This window comes from Limulus polyphemus, unplaced genomic scaffold (assembly GCF_000517525.1).
Source record: "Limulus polyphemus unplaced genomic scaffold, Limulus_polyphemus-2.1.2 Scaffold5017, whole genome shotgun sequence".
NCBI classification, from domain to species: Eukaryota; Metazoa; Arthropoda; class Merostomata; order Xiphosura; family Limulidae; genus Limulus; species Limulus polyphemus.
Window position 1 is genome coordinate 39,740 of NW_013670627.1, and position 9,205 is coordinate 48,944.

General features: G+C 35.7%; 1 protein-coding gene across 1 annotated transcript in view; it reads right to left on the reverse strand.

The window, feature by feature from the left end:
• LOC106464461 (cyclic nucleotide-gated cation channel alpha-3-like) overlaps window positions 1-9,205 on the reverse strand; it is a gene marked incomplete at its 3' end in the record, with an annotated part of 32,349 nt that overhangs the window by 4,360 nt on the left and 18,784 nt on the right. The window contains 2 exon segments of the mRNA NM_001314154.1: window positions 2,019-2,049; window positions 2,839-2,854.

Below are 9,205 nucleotides of genomic sequence, written 5' to 3' on the forward strand. Positions count from 1 at the left end.
ATAAATATTTATGTATGCTACACTGAAGTTACTGATTATAAATATATATGTATGCTACACTGAAGTTACTGATTATAAATATTTATGTATGCTACACTGAAGTTACTGATTATAAATATATATGTATGCTACACTGAAGTTACTGATTATAAATATATATGTATGCTACACTGAAGTTACTGATTGTATGTGTAAGTAGCTAAATGATCCAATAAAGTTTATGAGTAAATTTAGAAATCTTTCAGCAATCAATATATCTTAGACTTAGAAATCTAGAACTAACAATTGTTACAAAATTGTAAGAAACTGTCTTATATACTAAACGAACAATGGCAAACGTTTCTGTTTATATCGGATATTCGCGCAAAGCTACAAACGATCTTTCAGGGTTAGCAGTTCCTAATTTTGAACTGAAAGACTAGAGAGAGGCAGCTGGTGAACAGTACCCACTACCAACTCGTGGACTACTCTAATTGAATAGTGGGTTTTGACAGTCTATCTTATAACGCACACACGACACGACACTCAAAGTTCGGAGCGCGATACAATACCAATGGGCCATGAACCACGAACTCTTAGCACGCTAACCACTTGGCTTAACTCAAAGCAAACGATAGCAGCACGTTGATTTATTCACGTACCGAATTTATTTGTATTTAGTTTTGTTTATTTTAATTCTCTTTATAGTACATTTGGAAAAACTTTAAAAACTCTAGAATGTTTAAAATCTGGATGAATAATTAGATATCGGATAACAGAAACAGGTTTTTGGTATTGTCATATATTCATTTGGTTTGGGTAAGATACTTGAATAACGCTCCAAAAGATTTTTTCATTATATTGTTGTATCTGAGTATCTTGCTCTATTATTTCTTTTTCTATTGTTTATTTGACTGATTCGATTAACAGTCATTCTTAAAGTTTGTTCTTCACCGAAATGAGTTATGTCTTTTATTTGTGATGTGTCGGTGCTTTGTAAGAGTATTAGTATTTTCAGCCTGAATGACACGTAATGTGCACATGGCCAGGTCAGATGTTCCCCACCTAAAGTTTGGATATTTCCTAAGTTTGAATTAATGATCACTGGGAAATTAGCCAGCAGAACCAGCTACTGACTAACGAGATTGGACGTCACTTTCTAATGAGGCCACAACGCGTTCAGTGACATTACGACACGAACCTTGGACCTTTTGATCTACAACTCGGCATGCTTACCATAGACTAAGTCTGGCCTGAGATATAAGAGAAAATAAAAGCTATATAAAGACAAAATATCATTACAATCAAAAAACCTTTAAGTTCAATCAACGATGTAAGCAACACATTAATCAATTAACTACTAATGTTTTTTGCACAATAATTAAAATGAAAACAATATACATTATATTTTGCATAAATAATCTTAACGATTTATTTCAGTTTTCATGAATCATTTTAACGCAATCTTGCAAGAAGCTTATTAAACGAGTATACCATATTCAATCAATCGTTAGTCAAATACCTACTTTAAAAGACATGAATAATATGTTCAGAACAATTGAAAATGGTGAGATTAAAAATGTATCATTATATTAAATATGAAAAACTGATTCACACGAATTAAATTTAATACGTTTTCAGTACGTATAGTATTTCAAAAGAATTCATATTCGATATTATAGTAAAAACACAACTAAACAAAAAACAAGGTATAGCCAACTATTGCTGCTTCAATGCAAAGATAATTACTGAATATTAAGAGGTGAACGTAATTCTAGTTCTAAATCTCAAAACTGAAACTCTGTACCGATAGCCCCCAGTGGCACAGCAGCATATCTGTGGATTTACAACGCTAGAATCCGGGTTTCGATACCCGTGGTAGTTAGAGCACAGATAGCCCATTGTGTAGCTTTGTGCTTAATTACAAACACACACTGTACTGATAAAGTATGAACTCGTTATCTAAAATGCTTTGTAAAAAAGAAAGAAAGAAAGATTTTAAATATAGATTTACAAATCAGAAATCTACAGTTGAAAACAGTTTTTATAAGAAAGACCAATGTGCACTTAACTTTCAACCACATTCGCCGAAATATTAAAACTTTTCTCCAGATGGCTACGTAGAGTATATTAGCTCAAAAATGGAACAAGTTAAGAGTTGAAATTTATGTGCAAATATCAAATATTAATTCTGGTTTGGAACGGTAATTCTCGGTCAGGATTAAGTGAAAAAGATATAGAAAAAGAGGAACTGAGAAAATGCAATCGTATTCCAAATGAATTTATATGAAAATATTACATTTATTCAAAAGCTTAAATGAACTATTGTAGATTGAAGGTGTAACTATGGCATCGTTTAAGGAATATTCCATAAAATTTTATTGTTAAAATACTTCTATTAAAGTGATAAATAACATAATAGATTCGAAATTGAGACCAAAGTTTTGTTGCTTTTAATGAGGTTTTAGCTTATCCTACGTGTCAAATTACACATTATATTTAATTAGCATTATATATTTTTTTCTACCTCGGCTGTTCATTACAGTGTTATTAGTGTCATTCATAGTGTCAACGGTGAAGCATCGTGAGACAGAAACTTGAGTTCTGGGATAACATTTGATCGTTATCACTTACTGTTGTAATACAGAAATGACGCTAAGTTAATGACATTGGTATTACAACAGATAGCTTATTCATCGTTCGGGAGGGAGGAATGATTAAGTAAATTAGTTGTTTCCGCTCGTTCGTTTACCTTAACTGGAGTTACGATTAATGAATATTACATAAATATTCTGGCTTTTTCATTATTTTTCTGTTTAGGTGAAAACGCAATGTTCAATGAAGTGATAATTGTGCACATGATAAATAATTACAACTTAAAAGCCACCTAATGTATGCATTAGTGCAAACACCGTACTTCTTGCCACTTGCACATCTTCTATACATCCACTGGTTACAATTGTTGTTCGAATCCTGACATCAGTTACAGATTTCACTGATCAGCTGTTTAAAAAAGAATAATTTTGTTGTACCTAACTACTTCCCATATATACAGCTACAACATGATAACATCTGAAACTACAGGGAAGTGATTAAAGGTATTTGGCTGTAAAGGAACCGGAATTTCGATTGAAACACCGATCATGGCGATTTGATCCATTTCACTTCAGTTATTTCAGAATCTTGAGTTTATTACTCCAATAGATCAAAGAAAACGGATAAGGTGCTAGTGTGTCATTCTACAATATATTAGTTTTACTTAACATTGGTTATATTACGTATCCTAATTGTCTTCTTCTGTTAAACTCTTCACTCGTTCAAACTCAAACATTCTGCATAGTTATGCAAACTTCAAAAACCGTGTTTAACCTAAATACAGAAGAAATTCTTTTAAAAGAACATCACGTGGAACATCACGCCCTTTTAGCCATGGAGGCGTTATAATGTGACGGTCAATCCCACTATTCGTTGGTAAAAGAGTAACCCAAGAGTTGGCGGTGGTTGGTGATGACTAGCTGCCTTCCCTCTAGTCTTCCACTGCTAAATTAGGGACGGTAGCGTAGATATCCCTTGTGTAACTTTGCGCGAAATTCAACAAACAAACAAAACAAACCCAGCTAGGCATCGGCTCCACAAGATGCCAGCTGATGGTTGCTTAGATTACATGAAGAACCTATGGTTCACAGATATTAGTAAAGAATTGTTATGACGAATGAAAAGTTGGATTGTATTACAATGATGCTGTGCAGGATTAAAATCCGATAATTGTGATAGCGAAGGAAGATAACGGTAATATTATTTAAACAATTTTGGACAATACGAACTCGGTGAATGTTGCGTTAGCGTTTTGACCTTTATGGTGGAAATGTTAATGATTACGGTTTTAACTCAAGAACAAAATCATTACAAGGAGGTTATCGGTCTTCAGATGTGGAAACAGTGTTAAAAGAGGTTTCACTCAGTAGCTTAACAATAAACGTCATGCACCGCAATGAGGTGAAGTAAAAATAAAGTTTCTCAGCAAGGCTCATAAAAAACTTGGAAAACAGTGGAAAAAGTGAGAGGTTAAAAACACTAGGGGTAAAAACAATAATTGTATATATATATATTTATATATAGAAATATGTATGTAAATCTTCATCTATAAGATTTGACAAACGAGTGAAAAAACAAGCATAAAACCACAAAATAAATAAAAACAGTCATGTTTTGTATAATATCGTAACCTGAAACGCTATATATATATATATACGTCCAAGTATTCTTAAATTCGAATATTATAGACTGCTTACAGACATTATTGTATTACACGCATGGTATGTGTGACAAGTGAGAGGCGTAACGACGATAAAGACTTCTGTGGGCGTGATCGCGTCACCTGTTGTTTAGTTTCCATGGTTACAGACTCTCTCTGTGATGAGAAGTACGAAGATCAAACTCAGTTTTTGTTGAGATTTGTACGTTACATAAAATATTGGTAAAATCATGATAAATAAGAATGATTGATACTCAAAATATTCGTAAACAGGTGCGTCTAAATATTCGTAAACAGGTGCGTCTAAATATTCGTAAACAGGTACGTCTAAATATTCGTAAACAGGTACGTCTAAATATTATGTCTTATAGAGTGTTTCCTAACTTCATAATCAGACGGTTTGATACCAATGATTAAATATAGTTTAGCTGCTCTGAAATTTATTTATATATTTACGATGTTAACTAATATATTTTTTAAACAATATACCACAATATATATTTAGGATATCTATACGTATTTTAAAATCACAATATATATATAAATATATATATAAGATATAAGCCTAATTTTAATTGAACGCAGTCTTACTGCCTGGCGAAAGGTGTCTACATGAAACATTGCATAAAATGTAACTATAAAAATAATAAATATAGGCGTGCCAGTTTATCCTTTATTATGTTTTGTCCGAGTATATTTAAAATCTACTACGCGCAGTGGTTTCCAAGTGAGTATTAATACACTTTATATACGTATGCTGTGGGAAACTAACTGTTGAGCTCACCGGTTCTATCTTGTAAGACTGTGTTAATCTCTGTTTAATCACATTTTAACCTCTTCATTGGATATTTAATCAGAAATTTAACTGTAAACCACAGGGATGTCTAAAGCCCCATTTTTAGGTCATGTGCCTGAACATCTCAGTTTTAGATTAAAAGAATAAAATAACAGGACATATAATCAATTGGATATTCGTGTACATCTGAACGATCCTCATCCATTTGCGCTATCGTATAGCTGGCGTTACTATAGTAACGGAAACCACCGTTCTTTGGAAAGAACCATGAGCAACGAGGTAGGAAGATAAATAATGGAATTTCATTCGTTGTGAAATGTGACGACATGAATACAGAGAATTTTGAAGAGGAGGACGACGGGAAAATATCTGTTATCTCTGCACGTAAATGCGTATGACATTTAAGAAATATTTAAATAACTGAAATAACCTAGTATTATTCTTATTCAGTTTGTAATCACAGAAGTATGTGGAAAGCTTCCTGACTGCAATATAAGAGTGATGGTCAAATCTATTATTATATCAGACAAATATAGCCTAAGATTTGGCGATGGGTGCTATTAATTAACTGTATTCCCGCTAGTCTAGGACTTCCCAAAATCTAGGTCACGGCCTCATCGAATCAATGAAGTTTTAAATTGGGATCGTAAGCATTCCAGAAAATATTTTATTTTCTGTCCCTAATAAGAGTAAAATAAATAAAATCATAAGAATTATTTATATAAAATCATATTTTGATACCTTTGCGAATCTGAATTTTTCTTACTAGGGAAACACAAAAGACCGTGAACGACTGAAAGATGTGGAAACAGAACTAAGAGTGAGACTACGATTCACTTTGAAATTGTTATGTCACAGTTCTAGTACCAATTCGTTCAGCCGGTATAATGCAACTTTAATATGTTTTTGTATCGATTTTACTAATTAAAGCATTATTGTCGTTATTGTTACACAAAGTTCTGTTAATGTACGATAGCGGGGAAGAAGATATTTCTAGAACTCTTGGTAAACGGTTACGCCACGAAAATGTTTGCTCAAGCATTTGAAAATTAGCGGCAGCTATGAGTAGTTATCTCTAGGGTCACTTCATTTCACTTTGTCCCTTAACCCTCGGAGTCGTTGGGGCATCACTGACGACCTTCCAACCATAACCCTCGGAGTCGTTGGGGCATCACTGACGACCTTCCAACCATAACCCTCGGAGTCGTTGGGGCATCACTGACGACCTTCCAACCATAACCCTCGGAGTCGTTGGGGCATCACTGACGACCTTCCAACCATAACCCTCGGAGTCGTTGGGGCACCACTGACGACCTTCCAACCAGCTCTCTCCATTTTTCCCGGTTTTCTACCGCCCTCTCGGAGATGACGAACTCCAGGCCTGTCAACTCTTTGATGTTGTCTTCCCACCTCTTCTTCTTTTCCCTCTCAGGATGCCTTGCAAGATAGTCTTTGCCAAGCCAGATGACCGTGAGACGTGACCATACCATTTCAGTTTGCGTTTTTGGACAGCGGTCAAGAGATCTTCGTATGGTCCAGTAGCTTGTTGGATCTTGTTGCAGACCTCTTCATTTGTAAAACGGTCTTTATATGAAATGCGCAAGATCTTTCTGTATCAACTAATTTTCATAACCTGTATTATTCTTTCTAGATCTGCTGTGAGGGTCCATGTTTCACAAGCATACAGAAATATGGATATGACAAGGGAGAGCATCTAAATTTGGAATTAAGAGTGATGTTGTTGTCTGTGCAATCCTGAAAAGTATCTCAGGTTTGCAGCCCTCATCTGTGACAACTTATCCCAGGTATTTGAAACCATTTACTGTTTCAAGTCTTTGTCTGCGTACATTGATCTCAATGCTGATGCCATTGGTGTTGCTTATCATCAGTTTAGTCTTCTTGGCATTGATCTCCATGTAGTAAGCTATAGCTGTTTTGTCAGGTCCTTCCACCTTGGTCTTCTCCTGCTAAGCCATCAATGTCGTCTGCAAAGCGAAGGTTGGTGATTGGTTTGCCTCCAATACTGATAGTACTTGTTTGATAACAGTCATAATCCTTTCGAAAAAGATGTTAAAGAGGTTGGGTGAGAGTAGGCATCCATGTAGAACTCCAACCGTTGTTTGAAACCAGTCCCCTAAACTGCCACTTATGAGGACTGCACTCATGGCCTTGTCATAAAGGTTTTCAATGACTCGAACAAGATTGGTGATGATGTTGTACTTTCTTATGGTTGCCCATAAGTTTGCATGCCATACCCTGTCAAAGGCCTTCTTCAAGTCTATGAAGACCTGATAAAGGTCTTTTTGATGTTTCTCACAAAGGATCCTGAGATAGAAGTTCTGATCTGTGTTGCTTCGTACTGGTTAAAACCACGCCTGTTCTTCAGCAATGATCTTTTCTGCTTGGGACTTTTTAATATGATCTTTAACATGACTTTATTCGGGTAACTGATGAAGCTGATTGTTCGGTAGTTTTGGCACAACTGTAGGTTGCCTTCCTTGGGAAGCATGATGACCATAAACTAGGTCCAAGGGATGGGCCATTCTCCTGTCTACCAGATGTTATTGCAGATTGTTGTGAGGGCGGTGATCCTGGCTTCTCCCTCAGCCTGAACCAGTTTTGCTGATATGTTGTCAACTCCAACTGACTTCCCTTTCTTGAGTGATCTTACTGCATTTTCTACTTCTTCCTAAAGTATGGGACAGTTGTCCTCTTCAGTTCTATGAGGGCAATGTAGTACTATTGAGTCTTCATTCGTCTTGTGGTTGTATAGTTGTGAGCAATATTATGTCCACTTGTCGATTATCTCTTGTTCTTCTATGAGGCATTTTCCTGATTTGTCTTGGATGGTAGTAGCTCACCATTGTTTTACGGTTGTTAGGTCTTTTACAAGTTGGTATGCTTTTTTACTGTTGTTCTTGTTCAAGTTTTCTTCAATTTCATTGCACTGTTCTTCTAACCACTTCTCCTTTGCTATCTTCATGCCCGTTTTTAATTTTGTTGTTGACTTCTCTGTATTTTTGCATTCCTTCAGGATTGCCGTTTCTCTTTTTCAGTTCTCTTCCTTTGTCACGTAGGTCCAGAGTATCTGGTGTGACCCAGGGTTTTTTAGTCCAACGGTGCTTGCCAAGGCTATGTCAGTCACTATTGTGTTGAAGGTGGTGATCATCGAATTTAGGTCTGTGTTTTCGTTCCACAGGATAGTAAGAGGTGCAAATTTTTCAACAATCATTGCTTAGAAGGCTTCTGTCACATCAGGGTCCATCAGTTTCTCAAGGTCAAACTTGATTCTTGTGTGCTTTGGTTTGCTGATTTTCTTCAGGCGAAGATGAGAAGTCATCATCAACAAGTTATTATCACTTCCGATGTCTGCTCCAGGAAAACTTCGAATTGTGGTAATGGTGAAAAGCGCTTTTTCACCACGATGTAGTCAATCTGAGTGTGATGTTGTCCAACTGGACTGTGCCAGGTCCATCTTCTGTATGATTTATGAAGACCAAAAGTATTAGCCAACACAAGGTTGTTATAATATTAGCCAACACAAGGTTGGCTAATACTATAAAAACCTTGTGTTGGCTAATATTATAACAAAAACACAAGGTTGTTATAATATTAGCCAACACAAGGTTTTATAGTATTAGCCAACACAAAGTTGTTATAATATTAGCCAACACAAGGTTTTTATAGTATTAGCCAACACAAGGTTTTATAGTATTAGCCAACACAAAGTTGTTATAATATTAGCCAACACAAGGTTTTTATAGTATTAGCCAACACAAGGTTTTTATGTGTGGCAAAGTCCAGGAGCCTGAATCCTGTTTTCTTTGATTCAGTATTGCAGAACCGTCCACAGATGCCTCGACATCCTCACCAACTTTTGTATTCCAGTCTCGAGGATGTCCTTTTTCGGTGTTTGTTTGTTTGTAATTAAGCACAAAGCTACACAATGGGCTATCTGTGCTCTGCCCACCACGGGTATCGAAACCCGGATTCTAGCATTGTAAGTCAGCAGACATACCGCTGTGCCACTGGGGGCACTTTTTTTCGGTGAATGATCTATTAGGTCCTGCAGTTGGTTATATATCGAATTTGTTGTTATGTATTTATTTTAATATGAACGTTGTTTAGATTAAGTTTATATTTAGAAACATACATAGCTTATGCTCTTAGATAGG